Source organism: Triturus cristatus, chromosome 8 (genome assembly GCF_964204655.1).
Source record: "Triturus cristatus chromosome 8, aTriCri1.1, whole genome shotgun sequence".
NCBI classification, from domain to species: domain Eukaryota; kingdom Metazoa; phylum Chordata; class Amphibia; order Caudata; family Salamandridae; genus Triturus; species Triturus cristatus.
Genome location: NC_140591.1, coordinates 1,501,783,067 through 1,501,805,175, shown reverse-complemented (window position 1 = coordinate 1,501,805,175; position 22,109 = coordinate 1,501,783,067). Strand labels below are relative to the sequence as shown.

The following is a 22,109-nucleotide window of genomic DNA, read 5'->3' as shown; positions in this document are numbered from 1 at the left end:
ATAGCTAAGGAAAGATGGCCGCCAACACTGGTTTCTGGAAACACCATTCTTGGAACGCCATTCTTTCTTTAAAAAACATTCTTTCCAGCATTAACCAGCAGGTTGCATTCAAGTCAAAACACAAAAACATACGTAGCATTGTACTGGCTAAATAGAAACGTAGTGTCAACTCACAGGCGCCTCCACATAACCCTCCCACCCCTTCACCCCACCCCCCTTCGCCGCTGCCACACCCACACACAAACACGTTTTCAGAGAGCACGTCCCATTTAGCCTTTCCTAAGGTATTTGAATAGTATATCTTTCCTCAAATCTCCATGGTATATTCTTGTCTTCGCGCACATTCTGAAACAGAGAAACCCATCGAAAATTGATCTCATTGTATGGGAACTGCATTAGGATTCTAAGGTCACTATTCGCATAACCAATCGATCCCTTCCTACAGGCCCGACCTACTCCAAGACAAAGATGTATGCATCGAAATCCGCCGCCGAAAGCCAGGAACCGGCTTATTGTTTTGAGTGGCATTGGAGGCAAGCAGCATTTGGGGTAGAAAAAGACGAGGACAGTTAAAATTGATAGGGACAAAAATAGGTGTTCTTGAAAGACAAGAGGAGACACTCATAATAGCTTGGAGAAAAGTAGGTGTATGCTGGATGAATGTGTCAGGAAATTGAGCACAATTAACTCTTGCATCCAAATTATTAATGGATGTTTTTTTGCCGAGTGCTCATCAAAGATAAGCGACACTGTCCCATTTACAACATCTGATTTCTCGAAAATGCATTTGTCCAGTAGTCCTTTCAATAGGGAAATCCAAATGTACTCTGTCTTCTAAGAGTTCCCATAATATTATATCACGGTGGTGGCTTGTTTAGTGCTGACACCCTCAGGCCATTTCATAATGCCCAGGGAGACAAAAAAGTAGATAGGTGTGTAATGCAGTCCCAGGACTTTTACTGGGCCGGGTATTACTGTGCTGAGCACCGGCAGTTTTTTAAAGGGGGCCTCGAAATGTGACTCTATCGGGCTCTGTTTTGTACCCTGGCATAGGCCGTCTGTTTTTTTCGTTAATCTGTGAGGGGGGATTTCATGGTAATTCGAAACCTGGATTGCCAATCCACGTCTTTCTGCTCCATTTCATCCACCTTGCTTTTTTCGTTTTGCTCTGCTTTGATTTGTTATTTTCTTCTCCTGTATTTATTCTTCTCTATTTCCTCCTTTATTTACTTTGTTAATCTTTGGACATTTTTGCTTTCTTTATTTCTCTTTTTCATCATTCTATCTTTATTGTGCCGTTTCTATTTTCCGCCCTATTTTCTTTTCACTCAAGTTATCCCATTTCCTCAGTTGCATTCCATTTCTGTTTCATTTTACTCCTTTCTCTAGCATCCTTTCTTTTTACATATTTTTCCTCTTTCATTCCTTTGGTAGATAAAAGACATTGTCATTTACAACGCCAATACCTCTAACTCTCATAAATGCGAGACCAATTTGCATTGCAAATGCTTGTTTTTCATTGACTTCACTTTCCTTGTCAGCGTCTGCACGCTTCCATCTGACATGCGTGATAGATGGCTCTATTAAAACAGCTGCTTACCACCCTCCCTGCCGCTCATTTTACACTGAGGTTTCCCAGCAGCGCAGCGGTGAGTAATGAGCAAGCGCTCCCCTTGAGTCTGTGTTTTTTTAATGCCATATAACATCTTCGAATTTGGCGTAATTTTGAAACTTCCCCTTTCCTTATTGATTTTAGACGCTTAGAGCAATCAGATGACTCTGACCCGCACTGCAATACGAAGGTAGTTGCATTTGTATTTCTACCGCTTGTGGTATGTCTAACTCATGCTGGCCATTTTTCTTAATGCACAGTTTCGTTCTAAATTAGGTTTGTCTATACTTCACCCCTAGATTGACCCGGACACAGTGCTTACCTGACCCATTATTTCCCTAAGTCCAGGTAATGTGTTTCTTCCCAACGCGCACCATGCTATGTAATACTTCCGGGGTGAGACTTGGAGGGAACTTCAAACGTGCGTTCCTGAATAGCGCCTTTCTCCGCATATACTTTTATAGATTATTTAATATGTCAGTGACAGCCGACTAACCCGGCATGACACAGCGTTAACTTTCAACAGAGTAAGTGACCTTCTCTTGGCCCCATTTTTAACCTGTTTAAACTTAGTATTTCCATTACTGACGCAGCACCTTAACCTTCCAGGTGCCGTTTTTCGCTCCCCCGCTTAAGGAGCCCACGCGCCCTTGCACATCTGCAGCCTCTGTCGAGAGGCTTTTCATGGTAATATACCACTATTTTGACCCAGCCCATTAATATGTGCAGATTTAAAATTCTGGTTTACATGACTACATTTCTAAGGTGTTTTGATGCTTTTACCTAGATCTCTCTCTCCCTCCCCTACACTTCTGTCCTGGTGATGACTCCATCGTGAGGGATACAACAGCCTACTGTTTTATCGGTGTCGACATTTAACCATTGAGCCAGCGTGAACGACAGAGAGTTTTATACTGTATTATTGTTTTCAACCATGGCTACATAATGTTTTCATAAAAGTATGACTAATCGGTTCAAGGAGTGAGCCACGTGTTTTCTGTGAGGTATTGTTTTGCTATACCCTTTACCCTGCAGTCACCTTCCTATCCTCACTTGAATCACAATCACCCCACCTTTTCTTCCCCTTTCGTTCCCTTCTAGGGGCATTTTCGTATGGAATAGTATGTAAATATTGACACTAACAGATCGATGCCCAGTGTGAATGAAACACTGTGAGCAACACATACTCTTTGCCTTATTTTTGTATTTGAATTTTTCTTTTGATTTATGTGAATTCTGTATATTGTAACATCGTTTTTGGGACCACTGTTCCTATGTACATGTATTTCCTATGGCTTCCCTTTTCACTTACAATGTCCAATAATCGTCATGAATATTGCAGGGGCATATGTGCTCAAGCAGAAATGTCCTCACAAGCGATATTGTGCACCCTGCCTTAGGACTATAAGGCCTGCTATAGGGATGTCTTACCTATATCCCATGCAGTGTCTGTGGGCATGGCACACAGATGTGGGCCATGTTGACTCTTCAGTTTTGTCTACACCAGGGACTTCAATCTGCAATGGCAGTGTGCATGGTCTTAATGATGGGACCCTAGGGTGGCACAATTTGTGCTGCTATCCTTGGGGTCCCTCTTCAGTGCCAATGCCCTAGGTACCAGGGGCACCATTCATTAGAGACTTACAAGGGGTCCTGAAGTTGTGCCAGTTGTTAAACTAAAGGTACAGTTTAGGGAAAGAGCTCTGGCACAGGGGACCTGGTTGGCAAGGATCCTGCGCACTTCCAGTCAAAGTTACATCATTTTCCAGGCAAAAAGTGGGGGATAACCTGTCCAAAAGAGGCACTTTCCTACAGAATGAAACATTTTGCCCACCCCTAAATACAATGTGTTCTCAAGTGTGTCTATAATGTCAGTGCCATACATTTTGGTGAGCAAGTGTATGTTGTTTTTAGTGCAGTATAATAAGATAGCATCTCTGTGATGTAATAGGACAGTTTAAGTTCCTATGGTGCAGTGTAGTGTCATGTATTAGTAGTGTATGGTAAGATATTGTCTTTGTGATACAATGCAGGCAGTTAGTGCTCCTATTACACATTTCAGTGTAAAGGGTTAGTATTTTCACATAACAGGATATTTTCATGCAAGTCCACCAAAAAGAAGTGCCATGGAGCTATTACCAGATGAGAGATGTTTTTGTTACCCAATCAAACGTTCTGATTTTACTGACAATGCAAGTATAAAAGGCTGAGTGCACCTGTCAGGATTTGAACCTGTGATGATGAGGGCCACGCAATCGTGTAGTCCAGTGTGCATAGCTAGAATCCTTACATTTCACTATTGAAGTGTGGCTTATTAGAATCCCTCTAAAACTACACACCTTTATATAAGATACCATATGTTGCTGTGCTGAGCTGAATGATCTAGGATGCAGTGCAGTGCAGTAGGTTATTGACCCTCTAGTGCATTGTAGACTGGTGGGTTAGGTTCCTTAGTGTTGAGTCTAGCATTTGTGGGTGCTATCTATCTCTTGAATGCAGTGCAGTGGTGTGCTGTTCCTGGGATGCAGTGTAGGTGATGGGAAAATCTTCCTTAAATACAGTGTTGTGCTGTGCATCAATTTTTCCGGTTTAGTGATTTTATTGATCTCTAGGATGCAGCACATTGTAGTGTGTTAATAATAGTTGGATGTAGTGCAGTGAGCAAAGGATGCAGAGGAATTTGGTGAGTTAACCTGTATGGAAATTTATGTAATTACTTAGTACCTTAAGGGTGCTCTGCAGTATGCTGGTTTATTATCCTTGTAATGCACTGTACTGTGTTGAGTAGTGTCCCTAGCAAGCTGAGCATTCTGATGGGCAGCTATCCCTACTGTGTAGTAGATTGATGTTGTGTGGGTCGGAGCAGTGTGTTGTTTTAATATCCATATGGAACAATACAGTATAGTAGTAGATTAGTTTTGCTGATTGCAGTGCATTGTGATTGAGCAATATCTCTACAATGAAGCACTGCCTGGAGGGAAAACATCTCTAATACAGAATGGTGCAGATTCCTAGATGCCTGAGGGTGCAAAACAGTGGATTCGCTCAAGGTGGCCTTTGCCACTATCTCTTGGATGCAGTTGCATGTATGGATAGTATCTTTAGACTGAAGTGCAGCATAGAGGTACATGTTACCACAATAAAGTGAAAGGATGCCTCCAGGACACAGAACAGCATGGTGAGTTACTGACTGAATGATTCAGTGTGGTGAGCTACTGCTTTTAAAATGGACTTTTGGTGTTCTATGAATGCACTACATTGCAATGTGTTAGCACCAATAGGGTTCATTGTGGGATGTTGTACAGATCTCCATAAGCTGCTCTAAAGTGTGAAGATAAATGTCCTTCATGTCCACTAGAGTGTTTTTGTTTAGTATACCAAGGATGCAATATGGAGAATCCATTTAATATCAATAAAATGCAGTGCAGTGGTTTGCTTTAGTTGCATTCCAAAGAAAATGACTCACCTCAGACTGCACGGATAAGCTGCCTCAATGCCTCTCCTGTATAGTACACAGAGGTCTGTTGGATTGTGAAGCCAGGCAGATTTACTCCTGAGAGGCCCAGTGGATTTACTCATTTTACTCATTGAAACCGCTCCCTCACTGGGAGGTACTATCCCTCAGGGACCCATCCTGGCCTGACCCACCCTGTCACTACCCACCTTGGTAGGCGACTACCACCTTGTGAGACTCTGGCAGCCCTGCAGGACCCAGACTCAGCCAAATGGCTTTAGGAGGATCAGCAGGACTAGAGAGTTGTTGGCTGTTGACCCCCTGTGCTGTATGCCTCCCCAACTTTGCTACTTTCTGGAGGTATCAGCACTCACCTGACCTACTCCCCTGGCTGCTGCTCATGATGACATCATTAAGCGGTAGTGGCCTTCAGGGGACTGGGCCTATGAGGACACAGTAGGATTTGGACATACACTGGAACTAGGGAGTATCCGTCTGTTGTCTGTTGCTTCTGCGTGCCCTCCAGACATTAGAGCACTCATCTCCACCACCAGTGTTACCTGAGCCCTACCAGCAGAGCGTCGGAATGCGACAGGGTCATATTGTCACTGCCTTACTGGTCCCCAGTGGATTCATCCCTGCTTCAAGGTTTATGAGGTGACAGCCTTCTGTTGTCCAGCTATACTTAACCTGCTCTGTGAAAATCGTCTCCCATCTTGCCATCACTCACTACACCAGTGATCTAGATCCCCTATGGTTGCATGTGGCTAGTGCCTGGGGACCTCCTCCGAATAGAACTCTTCTGCATTGAATGCCGAACCCTCACTGGTGTCTGACTCTAAGGTGACCAGACAATGTTGACTTTTTATCCCACTATCACTACCATGACCTCCAATATCAAAACCCTGCTCTACGACCTCTCACAAATGCACCTGCATTGTCACTCCACAGACAAGAATGTAAATGGACTATATGGCCAACATCCAGACAGAGGGGTCGATATTTAGAAACTACAAAGAAAAGTTTCAGACTTGGAGGACTGCGCCCGGAAGGAAAATGTCTACTATGTGGGGTTCCGGTGGGCATGGAGGGTGATGATATGCTTGGAATCCTTAGTTCTGTCCTACCTACCCTGACATACTCAATCTTTACGGAAGCCCTGGAGTTCCAGCTGGTGCACTGAATGAGGGTGCACTTGGCATGTGCTTCCTAAGCTCCCAGAGCAATCATAGCATGTCTCTTATGCCAGAAGATACAGAAAATAGTGTACTTAGAATGTAGTTTTAGTATCCTCAGAATGCATGCAGTGCAATCCTACCTAGTGTGGTGAATAATAGTTGCTATGGGATTCACTGTCACGACTTACTCCCACTAGGGTGCAATGCAATGTGTTGGGTTGATATCTCAAGAATCCATTTTATTAACTTATTTCCTATAGGATGTCTTGCAGATTTATTGTCGAGACCCTATGTATTCAGTGCAATTTTGTAGCGTCTTTATGATATAGCTTAGTGTGGTGGCTTATGCCTCAATTATGTAGTGCAATGTGATAAGTAAATATTACTAGTGTACATTCAAGTGTGGTGGGTCAGACTCTCTGGGACATAGTACAGTATGCAGGTGAGTGTCTAGGATACAGTGAATTCTGCTGAGTTAGTGTTCCTCATAGATATTGGAGTGCAGGAGTTAGTGTCCCTTCAACACTGCATTGCTTTGGCAAGTGTCTCTTGGAAGCAATGCATTATTGCAGAATAGTGTGCATCTTTAAACACTGAGACGTGGCGGTTCAGTGCAGCATGTGAACACCAACCTGCAATGTGCTAGGTTGGTGTCCTAAAATGTCAATGTATGGTGTGTGGGTCAGTGTCACTCTGATATAATTCATTGTGGAGTGCATTGCCCAAATCAGATAGAGCACCCTGATGGACTAATATTCGTAGATATCCACAGCCATGGTTGGGATTGTGCAATTCTTTTAAGAAAGGATTGAAAAGACTCAATGTAGGAATGTGGAGTATTATGTGGTGATATTGGTTAGGCTTTACCATGAAATACTATCACAAACACCAAAGATGGTCTTTGGATTCACACTAATAAATATTTAGCTTAGTCCTGGTAGTGCAGACAGGCTTTACTAGAGGAACATGTGTTAAGCACTGCAGAGTACCAACATTGACGATGAGTAATTGACACAACTCTAAAGAAATCTGACATCAACTTATAAAAATAAAACACATTATGTTCTTAATTTAGACACCAAAATGAACTAATGAACTTGATCAGATACACATAGCCCAACCTTCAGTCCAACGCTGAGAGAGTCTTCCTTACTTTTCAGCAAAGGAGAATGTAAAAAAAACAGGCTGTACTATTGCAGGACCTGCTCTGCCTCACATTCTCCTGTCAAGGTCACTTCCACAGGGCAGTTGACCCAGCTCAACAGTAACAGGACAAAAATTAAACTGGACTTCATCTATGTCCCACCTTTACCCTCTTCCACTTTTAATCAGGGGAGTGAGGTGCACACCTATTCAAACCCTATCTTAGCCAGAGAAACACCGTGGGACATTTGAACAAGCCCCTATCGCCACCACGTCACTTTTACGGATGTTGTGGTGGGGATAGGCCTTATGTACAAGGTAGCGTTAAGCCACTTAATGTGGCTTAACGCTGCCTTGTACATAAGGCGCGCTTTCACGCTATGGTGTACAAGGGTGGCGTACATAGGAGGCAGCACCAAAATTAAGACCAGGAAAACCCTGGTCTTAAGTTGGCGAAACGAGGAGAAATGCATTATTTCTCCTTGTTTTTGCTTTTTCCATGTGTGTTGCCTGCCATGGTTTGTTTATGTATAGGATGGTGTCCCTTCATGTACATAAACAAACCTTTAAAAAAATGTGATTTGTCACTTTCATATGTGCTGCATGAAGCAGCACAAATGAAAGTGACAGAATTGCAATTTAGGATAGTTTATGTGCAGGAGGGGACACCTTCCTACACATAAACAATCTTCCCCTGCACGCAGACACCCTTGCACTCTGGTGCAAGGGTGCCTGCGTTGGTGCTAAGTTGTTAAACTTAGCGTCATGGCAGGGGGGAAACGCAAGGCTGCACCACATTCTTGTAAATATGGTGCAGCTTTGCATTTCAGAAGTGGTGGAGCATGTTGTTAAGCCAAGGATGCTAACGACAAGCTCCGCCACTTCATAGTATATATCCCCCCTAATTTACCCACAGAGGTTACCCAACACTTGAGCAACTCCACCATGACTACCAGGAGGGGGACCTAACTTTCTTTTGACTATAGGATCTGCCTCCCATGCCAAGTACAGTGCTGTCATGAAGGCCAGCACCCACCAGAGGCCACCACTGACAGCTGTCAGTATCCAAAACCACACCCTAAGCTCTCCATTGACAGGTGAATGAGGTACCTTACTTAACTGTGAGTTTGTGGAACCTCCTTCACTGTTCAGTGTGGGGGGCAACCACTTCCTGTTCTGACACCCTTCTCCCACTCCTTCTTCAGTCAGTACAAGGGTGACAGTTTGATTTTGCACCATTGCCTGACTTGTCAGGACCTCTTTGCGGTAAGGAGAAGCCTTCCCAGTGCCAACTTTGTGATTCTGCCTTACTGGGTTAAAATACCCTCAGCTTACTGGATCTCTAGATAAGAGAGGCTTCCCTTTCCTTTTCTTACTCTTTTTCCCTTTCTTTTGGGACCTAAGTTTCATATCTTAAGGGACAGGATCCCCAGGATCTTTGGGTTGGCTGGTGCCCTGGGCCACTGCCCCTTCTGGGATCAGGCCACCTCTGGAAGGTCATTGCCTAGGATACAATGTAGGGGAAGGTCGGGACTGACTACCACCCTATACCAGCTAAAGGTATCCCTTCTCTCCAGGGGCACTAAGGCTAAAGGTCTGGTTGTGAACTCCCCTGGGACTACCCTTACTCTTCTGTCTTCCCCTGGCAGATAGCGATCTGGGGACACTAACCTCTCAACCACTATTGCATGACTGGCACCTGTGTCTCTCAAGGCAGTGGTAGGGCTCTCATTCTCCTGTTTGTAGTGGAAGTGCTTACTACCCCCCTTAGGGATCACCAGCATGCCATCTGGACCCTTATTTCAGTTAAAAGCTAAGAGGACGTCCTCATCTGACGAGCCCTCCCCATGGCTACAAGGACAGCCCAGTACTAACCACCATTTTGGTACAGGCTTACTTCCCCTTTGTAGTGCCTTGCCTGTTGTCATTCCAAGCACAGCCTACTATCCAAATGTTTATTTAGCCCTTACACTGCTAGCCAGAGTGGGTGGGTTTTACTCTCTTCCTTTTTAGGGTTATGGAGTCCTGAGAGAGTCTCTTTGGTGGGCTTACTATCTCCCTCCTTTGCTTTTTGTGGGCCTACCCCACTCCCCCTTCTTGAGGTCTTCCCCTGGGCCTTCTTGGGTACTATTTTCCTTACCCATTCATCAGCCTTTTTGCCCAATTCCCTAGGGATAAAAAGTTCTGAATCTATTGGATGCTGGTGTAACTTGTCTGAGGTACAATAGGATAAAATGTACTCTTTCATAATCAAAATATTCAGTGCATCATATGTGTGCACTTCACAAAGCTTACACATGCCTGGTTTTGAGCTATATGGGTGTCCCTAAACTTCTGTAGTGAGTCCAAACCCTTCTAAGAATGTCTTCTTCATATGCTCATAGGACTCAGCCATATCATATTTAAGGGTCAGCAGTCTTTCTCTGCCCTTTACTAAGAATAACTCCCAAAGTAGAGAGCCCCAGTTTTGGCAACCTATCCGTCTCAATTTGCATGCCCTCTCAAGGCTGCAACCATTTGTCAATGTCCTCTTCATCATTTTACTTGGGGACAATCCATTTGGGGACTTTAATGTCAAAAGATTCCTCTTTCTCCCTGTTTGTCTTGCTGCTACCATCTTTGGGCTTCAAGACCATCTTAACCGTTCATTCCTCAAGAGTTAGGGATCAATTAGAATGTAGGGTGGATCGCCACCGTCCACATGGCGGTGGCGATCCGCCTGACATTCTCTCCTGCCCGCATGCCATTTCCCCCTCCATATTACTATGGTGGAGGGGACCCCGGTGGACGTAAAGACTGTCGACGGTTTTCCGCCTGGTCGATGAGTCGACTGGGTGGAAAAGGTTTTATTATGGTGGCGGTGTCTGTTAGACACCGCCATTCATATTACGATACATGCGGGGATTCGCCTTTCCGTGGTGGCGCTGCCACCACGGAAAGGCATGCAGTCCATGCCATTGGGGGCCCGTCTCGGGCCCCCAGAAAGTTTGGGGGGTTGGGGGTGCAAATGGGCATTTGCATGCACAACATGGCAGGCACCGCCACGTTGTGCATGCAAATACACAACATGCATTTTTGGCATTGCGGCGCGTGGTGCTGAAAGCACCGCCCGCCACAATGTTAAAAAAGCAGGATGCGCCCGCCAGTGTGGTGGGCGTATCCTAATCACCCCAACGGGACCGCTGCACATATGGTGGGCGGTCCTTTTTTACGTAGGGATGGCAGGTGGACTTTCCTAATAATCCCCTTAGTCTCCTTTCCTCAAGTTCAAGCTTCTTCACTTCCAGGGAGAGTTGGTCAAGCTGTTACTCAGGGGTTTCTACCACCGTACCAATGGGGGATCTCCTAGAGTGATTCCTGTCACTTCTCACTGGTGAAAGAGGTCTGGGAAAGGGCGGAGAGTTGTGGTCTTCACCTTCTTCCCCATCTTACTCAATATGGTCTTTTTGGTCTTTTTCTGAGTAATGGCCCTCGCTCTCTAATTTTTCTTTTGCATAAGAGCTGAGGGGATATTCAAGTTCCTCCTTTTTAGCTGTAACCCTATAGCTAATGCCCCTTGTTTTGCACAAAACCCTCAGATCTCTGATCCTTAGGGCTGGGATGACTGACAAGTCAAGATCCTTACCAGCTTCCATTATGCCTAACTTTTTACTTGGAAATTGGGACCTTTAAATATTTTTGAAAAACTATTAAACCTTGCCTAACACACCTAGGCTTTTTAAATGTACTTATTAGACATGTGGTCTACACAGGGACCTTAGAATTCCAATGTTAAAAAATTTGAAACATTTCTGAAAAATAAATTTTAAAGTCTAAAGTCAATTTAGTGGATTTCTCATGGAAAAATCACTTATGAACAAATGGAACTGTGAAATGCAAGTTCAGGATCCGGTTTCTGTAACACCAATGTAGACAGGTGGAATATTATGTGGTGATGTTGGTTAGGTTTTACCCTGCAATACTATCACAAACCCCAAAGATGGTCCTTGGATTCACTCTAATAAATCTTTAACTCATTCCTAGTAGTGTGGCAAAGAACAGACAGGCTTTATTAGAGGAACATCTGTTAAGCACTTCAGAATACCAACATGGACGATAAGTAATTGACACAACTCGAAAGACATATGACACAAATTTGGAAAAATCAAATACATTTTTATCTTCACCAAAATGAGTTTGATCAGATATGTATATAACCATAGTTGAGAATTTTAGAAGCAATATAAAATCAGTGCAAAATTAAACAGTGAAAATTTACTATTGCCGTCAAAGGTAAAAAACATTAGTGGCAATCAGTCACTTGCAGGTCTGGTTGTGTGGAACCCTTGCAGATTAAAGGTGATGCAGGTCCCAGGACCAAGACACGACAGTCAGTATAATTTTACCCAGCCCATGGAGCCAATGTGAAGAGTTGTTCTGGCTATGTCTGGTTCGGAATGGGAGCCATGGGGAGGCTCCTTTCACCACTAACACGGTGCAGCAGGAGAACAGGGTGCAAAATCTTGACAAGTACATTGCTGCCGATGTTGGATGAATGTCTTGTGGAATGTCCTCTAGCTGAAACTTTGAGTGATGGTGTCAGTTGCCGTAGTTGCGACTAACAAGCCTTGGTAGCAGTAAGTTCAGCAAGGAACTTCTTCGACATCCGGAGGTCCAGTAGAACACGGGAACAGACTGAAATTTTGTGGAGGGCAAGACTACAATTTCCACAATGTACTGGATCATCTGCTTTGGAGTGATCCTTTGGAGGGCCCGATGGCCAGTGATTCTTTGGATTCCGAACATTAATTTACCTGCAGTGTGCAGGGGACTAGCGCTACTGGTCCTAGGGTGTCTGACATTGCTTCTGGCTCTAACAGGGTTCTCTCTATCTACAGGAGCCTATCTTTAGACAAGGACGAGCCTTGGTAGAGTAGTTCAAGGAGTATTGCCACAGGTACAGAGTCTCCCTCTGTTGGTTTGTGTATAATCCTGCAGTTGTCTTCTCAAGTCTCCTCTTTGATGCAAAGTGGCTCAGAATTGAGGTTCTGGACTCAGGGGTGTCCCTTAAGTGTTAGATATAGGGGAGTTATGGGAGAGGGAGCAAGTAGCCAATGGGCTACTAGTCTCTGCAGCTAATCTGCCCTTGAAGTTACACCATCTGGGGCTGTAGGTCACTTTTTCTATCCATAGCCCACTGTTTCTAAAATGTTTAAATATGGCCAAAGACTTTCTTAGCTGTATAAACCAGGATGCCCACCCTAGAGGTGTGGCTAGCCTTCTGGGAGTATGGACCTCCTGCATTGTTGATGTCCCACCTGTCCTGGAGCAAACATACCTGGGGCAGGGGGAGAGCTGTTTACTTCTCTGGGAGACAGTTTGGATGCATATCAGAGGCAGTGCAGCCTTTTAAGCTCACCTCCTTGATGTGGCACTTCACTAGCCTGCCTGGGAGGGAGGAGGTGTGACCTATTTCCTGCCCATGCTTCTCTTCCTGACTCTTGGAAGTGTTCACACTGCCGGTCAGAATCCTGTCTTGGGGACAGCAAGCACGGGCTGCCAGCCAGAGAGTAGGAAAGCTGAGGCTGACAGGTAGGCCACTTCTGAGGTAGCCACCTGGGTGCATGCCACATCGCTCCCGGCATTAGATTTGTGTCTGGAGTTAGACAGCACGCCTTTTGATATCAAACTCAACATTTCAAGGTGCTACCATATGGAGCTAATGACCCCAGAGCTGCCGGGGCAAACCCATGTTAGCCTATGAACCGCTTATCACTTATAGTGTTCTTAAATGGTAAAGGCCACTATAGAAACAAATAAACTTGCACTTACATATCTATACCCTTAACATACTGCACCCTGCCTCATGGACTCAGTAGAACTTCCTTAGGGGCGACTGGCACATATTAAAAGCAGTGCATTAACTTTGCTACACATGGTGAAGGCTAAGTCGAAATGGAGCAGTTTGCACTGTTCCTGCAGCCAGCAATGGCAGGCCTGCTGTCAGTAGTTTACCTGAGTCACACTGGGCAAACTGTTCTGCAAGCACTGGGGACCCCTTTGCTACCCATGCCCTGGGTACTACTAATACCATATACTAGGGGCTAACAAGGGGAGTACAGTCCTCGAGTTTCCTCACATTTATCAGTTCTGGGAAAAGAGCACTGACACTGGGGCCTGGTTAGCAGGCTCCAGTGCAATGTCAGAGTCAAAAACTAGCGTCTAGCAATCCGACTGGGGGCAAAAAGTGGGGGGCCACTGCAAAAAGGCCTGTTTTCTTGCACTCAAGAATATATGGATTGAATAAAGTAAGTGTTTATTAAACAAGTAATTAAAATCATTACAATTGATTAAAAATGTTACAGACAAATACCATAGAAGAATAAATGAGAGAAATGTTCTTGTTTGTGTGCTTCTTAAAATCAAATAATAATTTAACCACGCTTGTCCTACCCTTCTTTTATTGGTGGGATGCTGATAGAGGCTGTCTGAATTCTGATACTAGGAACTGTTAAGAATATTATAAATCTGTCAGTAAGTTGGGTCTCTGATCCAGTAACTCATGCACTAACCGCATTTATGCATTTTAGAGTATTTAGCTGCCGAAGCCTTGCTCTTAACAAGAGTCTTATTTCTGTTCCCAGCAATTCACATGTACAAATTATCGACAATAGAAACTCAGCATCCTGAAACATGGAGGCACAGGTGGTCAGAGCCTTCCTTTACATTTTTAATATCATAAGTCCTTGAAGGGAATCTATTAACGTATAGGGAGGATTGAGGAATGGCTCCCTTATGTTATATTTGTATAAACTTAAAACCATTCATGCATGTTTTTTCTTCACAATTTACTGATCTTCATGATATAATATCAGCTAGTCCTGCTTCATTGCTCAATATCCTATTTGGGATGCAGGCAATATTTTCCCAGATCTCCTCAAACTGTAACGTTTTTACAACATTATACAGATATATACTCCATGCATTCTTCACCTTCACCAACATTTTCCTTAATATTCCCTTCAAAATGAATGCTAAGGAGGCTCTCATCTTTGCACAATATGTCACAAATGCTGCCTGCAAAATGAAAAGTTGCCTCCACAAATTAAACTCCAGACTCACCTGTGCCTGTGGTGTGCAGACTAGCAGTATTAACAACAATCTGTGTCTCCACACTGTGTAAAGTCAAGCCAACCTCCCAATTTCCCCCGAAAATCTGCCACATCATATGTCAAAGTGGTAGAACGTGTACCTGCCATTACCTATAGCACTAGAGAAAGGGTCGAACCTGATACTTTGTTGGACTAGTAAGCACAAGTGGGATTCAAAGAAAGGTGTAGATAAAAGCCACCCCTTCCTTCAAGGTAAAGCCCTAGATATTAGTAAATATTTACTTGCTCACCAGAGATTAGAGTATGATTTTTTTATTGATTATTTATTTTTCGCCTTAAGATATAGCTTAGTGGATTGGCACACTTAGGAATAATGTGCTTTAATGTGGAGATAAAGGGCTGGTTTTGTTCTGCTCAATTTTATAGCTTATTGTCCCAAAGATGTTTGCTGTAGATGCATTTTTAGGTAAAGCTACACAATCGGAAGCAAGAACAAATTCCACATTGCTTTGTATATTTATGTGCACTGAGCCTGATTCTGTCAGATAGTTCTAAGGATCTCCATTTTCCTGACCTAAAAAAGAATGTAAACTTCCTTTCAAACTCTATGAAAAGGTCTCTGATAATGAACCCCATGTATAGAAGGAAACGCAACTCACCAAGGCTGCAGCAAAGCGTCATAAAAACGAGGACAACAAATAGTTTCATGATGAGAGAGATGGTTGATCCTGTTGCTGCAATACTAAGCTCAATCTGAAAGTGATGGAGTGCTAGCAGAGCTTCTATAATTATGCAGAAATTGGCTTCTCACGATCCTACCAGAGTCACATGACAGATCAGTGTGCTACATCCACAGTACTTCGTATTGTTTGTTTGGAAGCACACCAGAAATGCTAACAACACACCCTTCTTCAGACTACTTTTATATGGATAATGGATTACTGTGCCAGACAGGCTTCAAAGTCCTGAGTGATACTAAGTAATATTTTCTCTTCAAATTATGGTAAATGGCAATGCTCCCACACCGAAACCCCACTCCCCATTCATAAATTGCAAATATTATCATTCTGATTTACATCTTCTCTGGGAAATCTGTTGATTATTCACAGTGCAGCATGTCGGTTAGTGTTGATCATGTTTCTATGTGAACGACAAAATATCGACTAGTAAAAAATCGACCTACAAAAATATTGAGACAAAAATAGCGACTGCCTATACTTAAAAAGGTAAGCACAAAAATATTATTTACAATATTACAGCTGTATTAAATAAAGATTTTTAAATATATACAAATGAAAATATTACAATTAAAATATATTAAATACCAACATGAATTTAATAAAGATAATATTATTTTAAAATATAACAAATAAACTTACTTTCAAAAAGTTAAAAAACACACATATATACATATATATTAACACATATCTGTTTAAAAAGTACAATTAAAATAATATTTTTAAATTATATTATATAATTTTTAAAAAACAGTTACATATATATATATATATAACTATATGCACTTTGCAAATTTTATTTTTCACAGTTTGCATTTTTTAATTATGGCATTTACTCTTTGTGACATTTGGTGTTTGAATTACGCTATTGAAGCAAGATGAAATATTGCCCCATGCCACTTGCTGAAAGACTTGTTGTAGTGCATCCTGGGGCCTGTAGTCGAGCACTATGGGCCATGTGACCACTTGGAATATAAAGGACACTCACCTGTGATCAAGGCAACATGCTGAAACACGTAAGGAGAAATGAGTGATTCCCTGACTGCCACGCATTGACGAATAAAAGTCAGCTGTATTTCAGTCGGAGTTGGGCTCTATTTGTTCTTCGTAGCGTCCTTACATCAGCAGGATTCTCCACTCCAGTTTACTGAGCCTGCCCTGCAGGGTCGGGGGCCCCCGGTTAAGTGGAGACTCAGTGTAAACATTTAATGGACGGGGGAATGACCCGCTCTTCTGACGAACCAGCCACTGGATTTCAGAGGCGATTTGGGGAATAGCACGTCAGTGAGAAAGGGAGATGAGAGAGTAAATTCTCTCTCTGGCAACTCTGCATTCCAGCAATTACAAGAGTGTGGTAACAGAACTATATGCACTTTGCAAATGTTATTTTTCACAGTTTGCACTTTGAAATTATAGCATTTACTCTTTGTGACATTTGGTGGCCGATTCCGATTCCGGACGCAAAACGAACCGACCGACACGGACCAGCGCCGTATGACCTGTGCAGTACGATGCAACGCGTGTGAATTACAACCGGCACGTACGGAATACAAGCCATATGACCGAGCCGTAGGGAAAATAGTGATCCGGCCGGAAAACCGACGCGATTATCACCGACCGACACGAACCCAGAATGAAGCCGACCGACCCGTACCCGCGATATACGATTTGCGCAGTACTATGCAATGCGTGTAAAATCAGCCCAACTCGCACGGAGACCAAGCCGCATGACCAACACGCACAGACAACCCGGCACACAAGCAATAGAGACCGCCGCGACCGACACGAAACACAGAAGATAGGCAGCGTGAACGAGGCGGAGAAGCCCGCATGAGACAACAGCAGTGTCCGTTTCCGTCACATGAACGTCTCCTTCATGCCTACAAAACACAAAGGAAAAAAAGACAAAAAAAGGACCAAAACAAGCAATGACAAAGCCAATAAATACCACAAAAAAAAACATGGGACAAAGACACACCCACCACTCCAACTATATAAAGGACTACAATCACTACCATCATCCCTTGCAAACCGGAGACACAGCCAGTGGCAAACACCAGAACACAGCAACCACAGACACACTCACAACTCACCCATCACACAACTCACACACCATCAGCACCTCATACAAAAGCACACACACATACACCCAGCAAAACCAACACCAACCCACCATCACTTGCACCCTCACACACACATCCCTCACCATCACCACCCATCACCATGCCCCCAAAGAAGAATCCAAAGTTCACAGATAGTGAGTTAGAAGTGCTGGTAGACGAGATCATCAGAGTAGAGCCACATTTGTGCGGTACATTGGTCCAAAGGACCCCCATCTCACAGAAAACCAAGATGTGGGTGAGGATTATGGACAAGGTGAATGCCCAAGCACTAGAAAGGCGCACTAAGGATGATATCCAGAACAGGTGGTATGACGTGCACAGGAGACTCATCGAAAAAGATCATGCCCTGAGTCAGTGCACTGGTGGTGGCCCTCCTGCCAAACCAGTCTACTTCAGGACCTGGGAGGAGAAGGTACGGGACATCCTACCATCAAAGAGCGTCCATGGCCTAACAGACATCCCAGAGCCTGGTGAGTACACAACAACATACCCAAGATTGTGTGGCAAGGGGACAGTGAAACCATGCACCGCAAGCAAAGCAACACTAACCAATAGATAATCAGCCCAAATGTGTATGCCAGTCAGACAAACACAATACCTGCCATCTCATAGTGACTGGGACGGTGTCATGACATGCACCAACCTACAAACAAATAAAACAAGCCAGTGGCACAAAGCCAAATAGACCCTGCCAGACAGTTTGCAACCACAAACACACCACCTCACAGTGCAGTTGACTGTCAGGAAGGAATAGTGGGGATGCAGGTGACGTGAGGGTAGACAAAAACATGATAGGGCCTGTAGTCACAGATAATGCTCCCCCTCCTGATTGGCCCATCAAGACCTCCCTGAAACATGCCCACATCACAGGGAGTGGAAAATGACTTACAAGATGGCTGACACTGGCTCCTGCTGTGGGGAGCACAAGGCCCTGCTAGGGCTTGTGTGCAAATAAGAAGCAGGACACCACTGACTGACATCCTGAAAGACAACTTGCACGCCCTACAATGGAAGCACGTTTCATGATGGGAAGGAGGACTGACAGCCCTGACCATACTTATCAGCATGGGGAGACACCCCCCCTCAATACAAACTCCACACAACTCACCGGGTACAAAGCATTGACACACACCTCATTGAAATATCAGCAAAAGATACCCCATACTGGGTGCTGCTGTGTGAAGCACAGGGGCTCACTTTGGACTTGTAGCCAAACAAACACCAGGATTTCACAGTCAGACATCTTGACATTGCTGTCACACTCCCTCACATGGAAGCAGAGTCAAGAGGGAGGAAGTATGTGCATGCTGGGAAGGGCTGCGTAGGCAAGAGTATGATGAGACTCGCAGTCACAGACAACCTACACCCACCCACATGGCCAAGCAAGATCATACTGAACCATACTTGCCTCACAGGGAGTGGGAAGGGACTGACAAGATGTCTGACACTGGGCTTTGTTGTGGGGAGCTCAAGGCCATGGTGGGAAATGGCCAACAACAAACCTCAGGACTTCACAGTCGGCCATCTTGCCATTGCTGTCACACCCCCTCACATGGAAGCAGAGTCAAGAGGGAGGATGTATGTGCATGCTGGGAAGGGGGGTGTAGCCAAGAGTATGATGGGACTCGCAGTCACAGACAACCTACACCCACCCACATGGCCCAGTAAGATCAAAGTGAACCATACTTGCCTCACAGGGAGTGGGAAGGGACTGACAAGATGTCTGACACTAGGCTCTGTTGTGGGGAGCTCAAGGCCATGTTGGGAAATGGCCAACAACAAACATCAGAACTTCACAGTCAGACATCTTGCCATTGCTGTCACACCCCGTCACAAGGAAGCAGAGTCAAGAAGGAGGAAGTATGTGCATGCTGGGAAGGGGGGTGTAGCCAAGAGTATGATGGGACTCGCAGTCACAGACAACCTACACCCACCCACATGGCCCAGCAAGATCAAACTGAACCATAGTCGCCTCACAGAGAGTGGGAAGGAACTGACAAGATGTCTGACACTGGGCTCTGTTGTGGGGAGCACAAGGCCATGCTGGGAAATGGCCAACAACAATATCAAAGTCTGTCCGTGACAAGCTGGGAAAAAGCAGTGTACAGGCAGGCATCTGTTCGAAAAGTAGAAAATATCATGTTTGTGAACAAACGATGAATGTAGAAACATAAATCAATTCAATTTCAAGTCTTTATTTCGATTTTCAATCATAAAAGACATCATTAAAATATTATAACAATTTTAAAAAGAGAGAAAACATTTTGATCCATCATAGAATATAACGTACATATCATCTACAGTTATAAATACACATCTCATTGTTGATAAAACATATAAAATATTTAAAAAGCTTGTAATATAAAAAGAGTTTTATACAAAAATAACTACGGTATTCACGAAAGACGTAATTTACATGCACAAATGATCCACATCCAATGAAGAAATTTTGCAACAGCTATAATCACAGGTTGGGAGGTATTAGTTTTGAGACACCGCAAGACCTCACCACCTGTCCGAAAGCCCAATTGAAGACAAATAGGTTTAAGCCAAGACCGCCTGGGAACTTTATACTCCAGACAGATAAATAAAATATGCGCAATACTTTCCCGTTGTGTGGGACAGAAGGGACAGCCAGGGTCAAGGCCTTCTCTCCATTTAGCAACGAAGGAGTTAATAGGAAGTGTGCCCACCCTAAATTGATGGTATCTCTTCTGTCCTCCACAACTGTAACACAGTCCCAGTAGCTTTCAAACACAGGTGAGTCTTTAAGTTCCATAAAATCCGCAGTTAGTGACGGACCAATGCATGAACCAAATCTTTTTGTTAAGACCACACGCCAGTATAGATCTGTTAAGGTTTTCCTAGTGGGAAAGATATGTGCTATTGGGTCTTCCCATAAACTGGCTAGCCCCATGGCAGAGTAAAGTACCTTGACCTCTCGCATCCATGAAATGTTTTGTGCCTTATCAACTCCTCTGATGTCCAGAAAAGCCCAAGCATAATGTGAGAGTTCTGGGGTAACCCAGAGTCTCCTCCAGTATGCCACAGGTCTATATCGGGCAATATCCTCTAGACGTTGGACGCCTAGGTCATAAAAGAGGGGAATCAGCGGAGGTGATACGGGAAGACCTGTAATTACACGTAAAAACTTATTTTGGGCCCTAGTCATCGAGGTGAGGTTACTGAATCCCCACAATTCTGCCCTGTAAAGAATTGCCGATCCTATCTTTACGTCATATATTTTTAGTGCTGGTAGCATTGGCCTGGTATATGAGGAGTGGAGCTCTTTTGTTAATGCACCAGTTAACTGTGCGTGCTTTATAATCAACTGGGTAGTGTGCGGTTTCCAATCTAGCTTTGATGCAAGGGTTATACCCAGGTACGAAAAAAAGTTAGTCTGCTCTAATTTGACCCCATTCATTTGCACATTTCCTCTTATATGTTTAGACTTATGTAAAACCATGAACTTCGTCTTGCTTACATTTACTATATCCCATGGTCTTTGCAGAAAACCTCAAACACGTCGATGGCCTTGTGTAAACCCTGTTGGGTCTTTGAGATTAATAAAGTGCATCAGCAAACATCAACAGGGGGATCAACTTGCCATCCAGCTTGGGAGCATCGGTAGGATGTTTCTTAAAATAGTTGATCACTCTGTTGATGTATAAAGAGAAAAGGGTCGGGGCTATTACGCACCCTTGGCGTACTCCCCTGGCAATTGGGAATTTATCTGTTACACTACCCGATTGGTTCCACCTAACTTGGGCGAAGTTATCCTCATGAAGTTTCATTAAAAAGGTCAGGATGTCAATTGGCATACCTTGATCTTTAAAAACTGCCCACATTTTTGCTCGTGGAACCAAGTCAAATGCTGATTTAAGATCAACAAAAGCCGCAAATAACAAACCCTCCCCCAACAAAACTACCCGCCAATATATTAACAGGAACCTAAAAATTTTGGTCTATGTTACTTGTGTGACTGCGAAATCCTGCCTGGAGTGGTGACAGTACTTCCTCTTCCTCAATCCACCCTTGAATTCTCTGCAGGACAAGCCTAGCAACCACCTTCTGTATGCAGTCTATCAAACTTATGGGCCAATAATTTCCTGGATCTGAGCGCTCTCCCTTTTTATAGATCGGTATGATCTGGTTGCCCTTCCAGGTGTTTGGTATAGGTGAACCATTGGTGATACCATTGGCTAGACATTGAATGTATGGTGCCCAAAGTTCCTTATCATGCGTAAACAAGTCAGCTGGGACCGAGTCCAGACCTGGTGCTCTACCTCTGGGGATGGAATTCAGTGCCTTACGCACCTCAGTTAGCTCAAACTTTAGGGGAATTATATCCTTGATAGGGGAGATAGAATCTTTACTTGTCTCGCCGTCAATTTCAAAAAGTGCAAACTGGGACGCATAGTGCGAGACCCAGAGGTTAGGCGGGACGTAGTTTATTGGTTCTTCCCTTTTTATTCCCCTGCCCCACTTAACCATATTCCAGAAGGTACACATTGTTCGTTCTTTACTAGCAGAATGGAGGTCCCTCCAATAATCTTGGTCCCAGGAGCGTTTAGCATCATATTGAGCTTTTTTATAAGCAGCACGGCACTCTTAACACGGTTTCTATCTTTTGTTTTTACTGCCTCAGTGAAGGCCTGGTATGCAGCCCTACATGATTTCCCATACCATTGGTCCTCCTTTCTAAGTGGCCTATTAGGTTTTATATGAGTCTGTCTCGTAAAGAAAACCCTGAGTTGGTTGAAAAAATTGG

At 44.0% G+C, this 22,109-nt stretch overlaps 1 long non-coding RNA gene across 2 annotated transcripts in view; it reads right to left on the bottom strand.

Annotated features, from left to right (window-relative positions):
• Positions 1–15,271, bottom strand: part of LOC146806012 (uncharacterized) — a 910,525-nt gene extending 895,254 nt beyond the window's left edge. For both annotated transcript variants that reach the window (XR_014967539.1, XR_014967540.1), the window contains exon 1: positions 15,138–15,271. This is a non-coding gene — a long non-coding RNA (uncharacterized LOC146806012). The remainder of the gene's footprint in view (positions 1–15,137) is intronic.
• Positions 15,272–22,109: the final 6,838 nt, after the last annotated feature.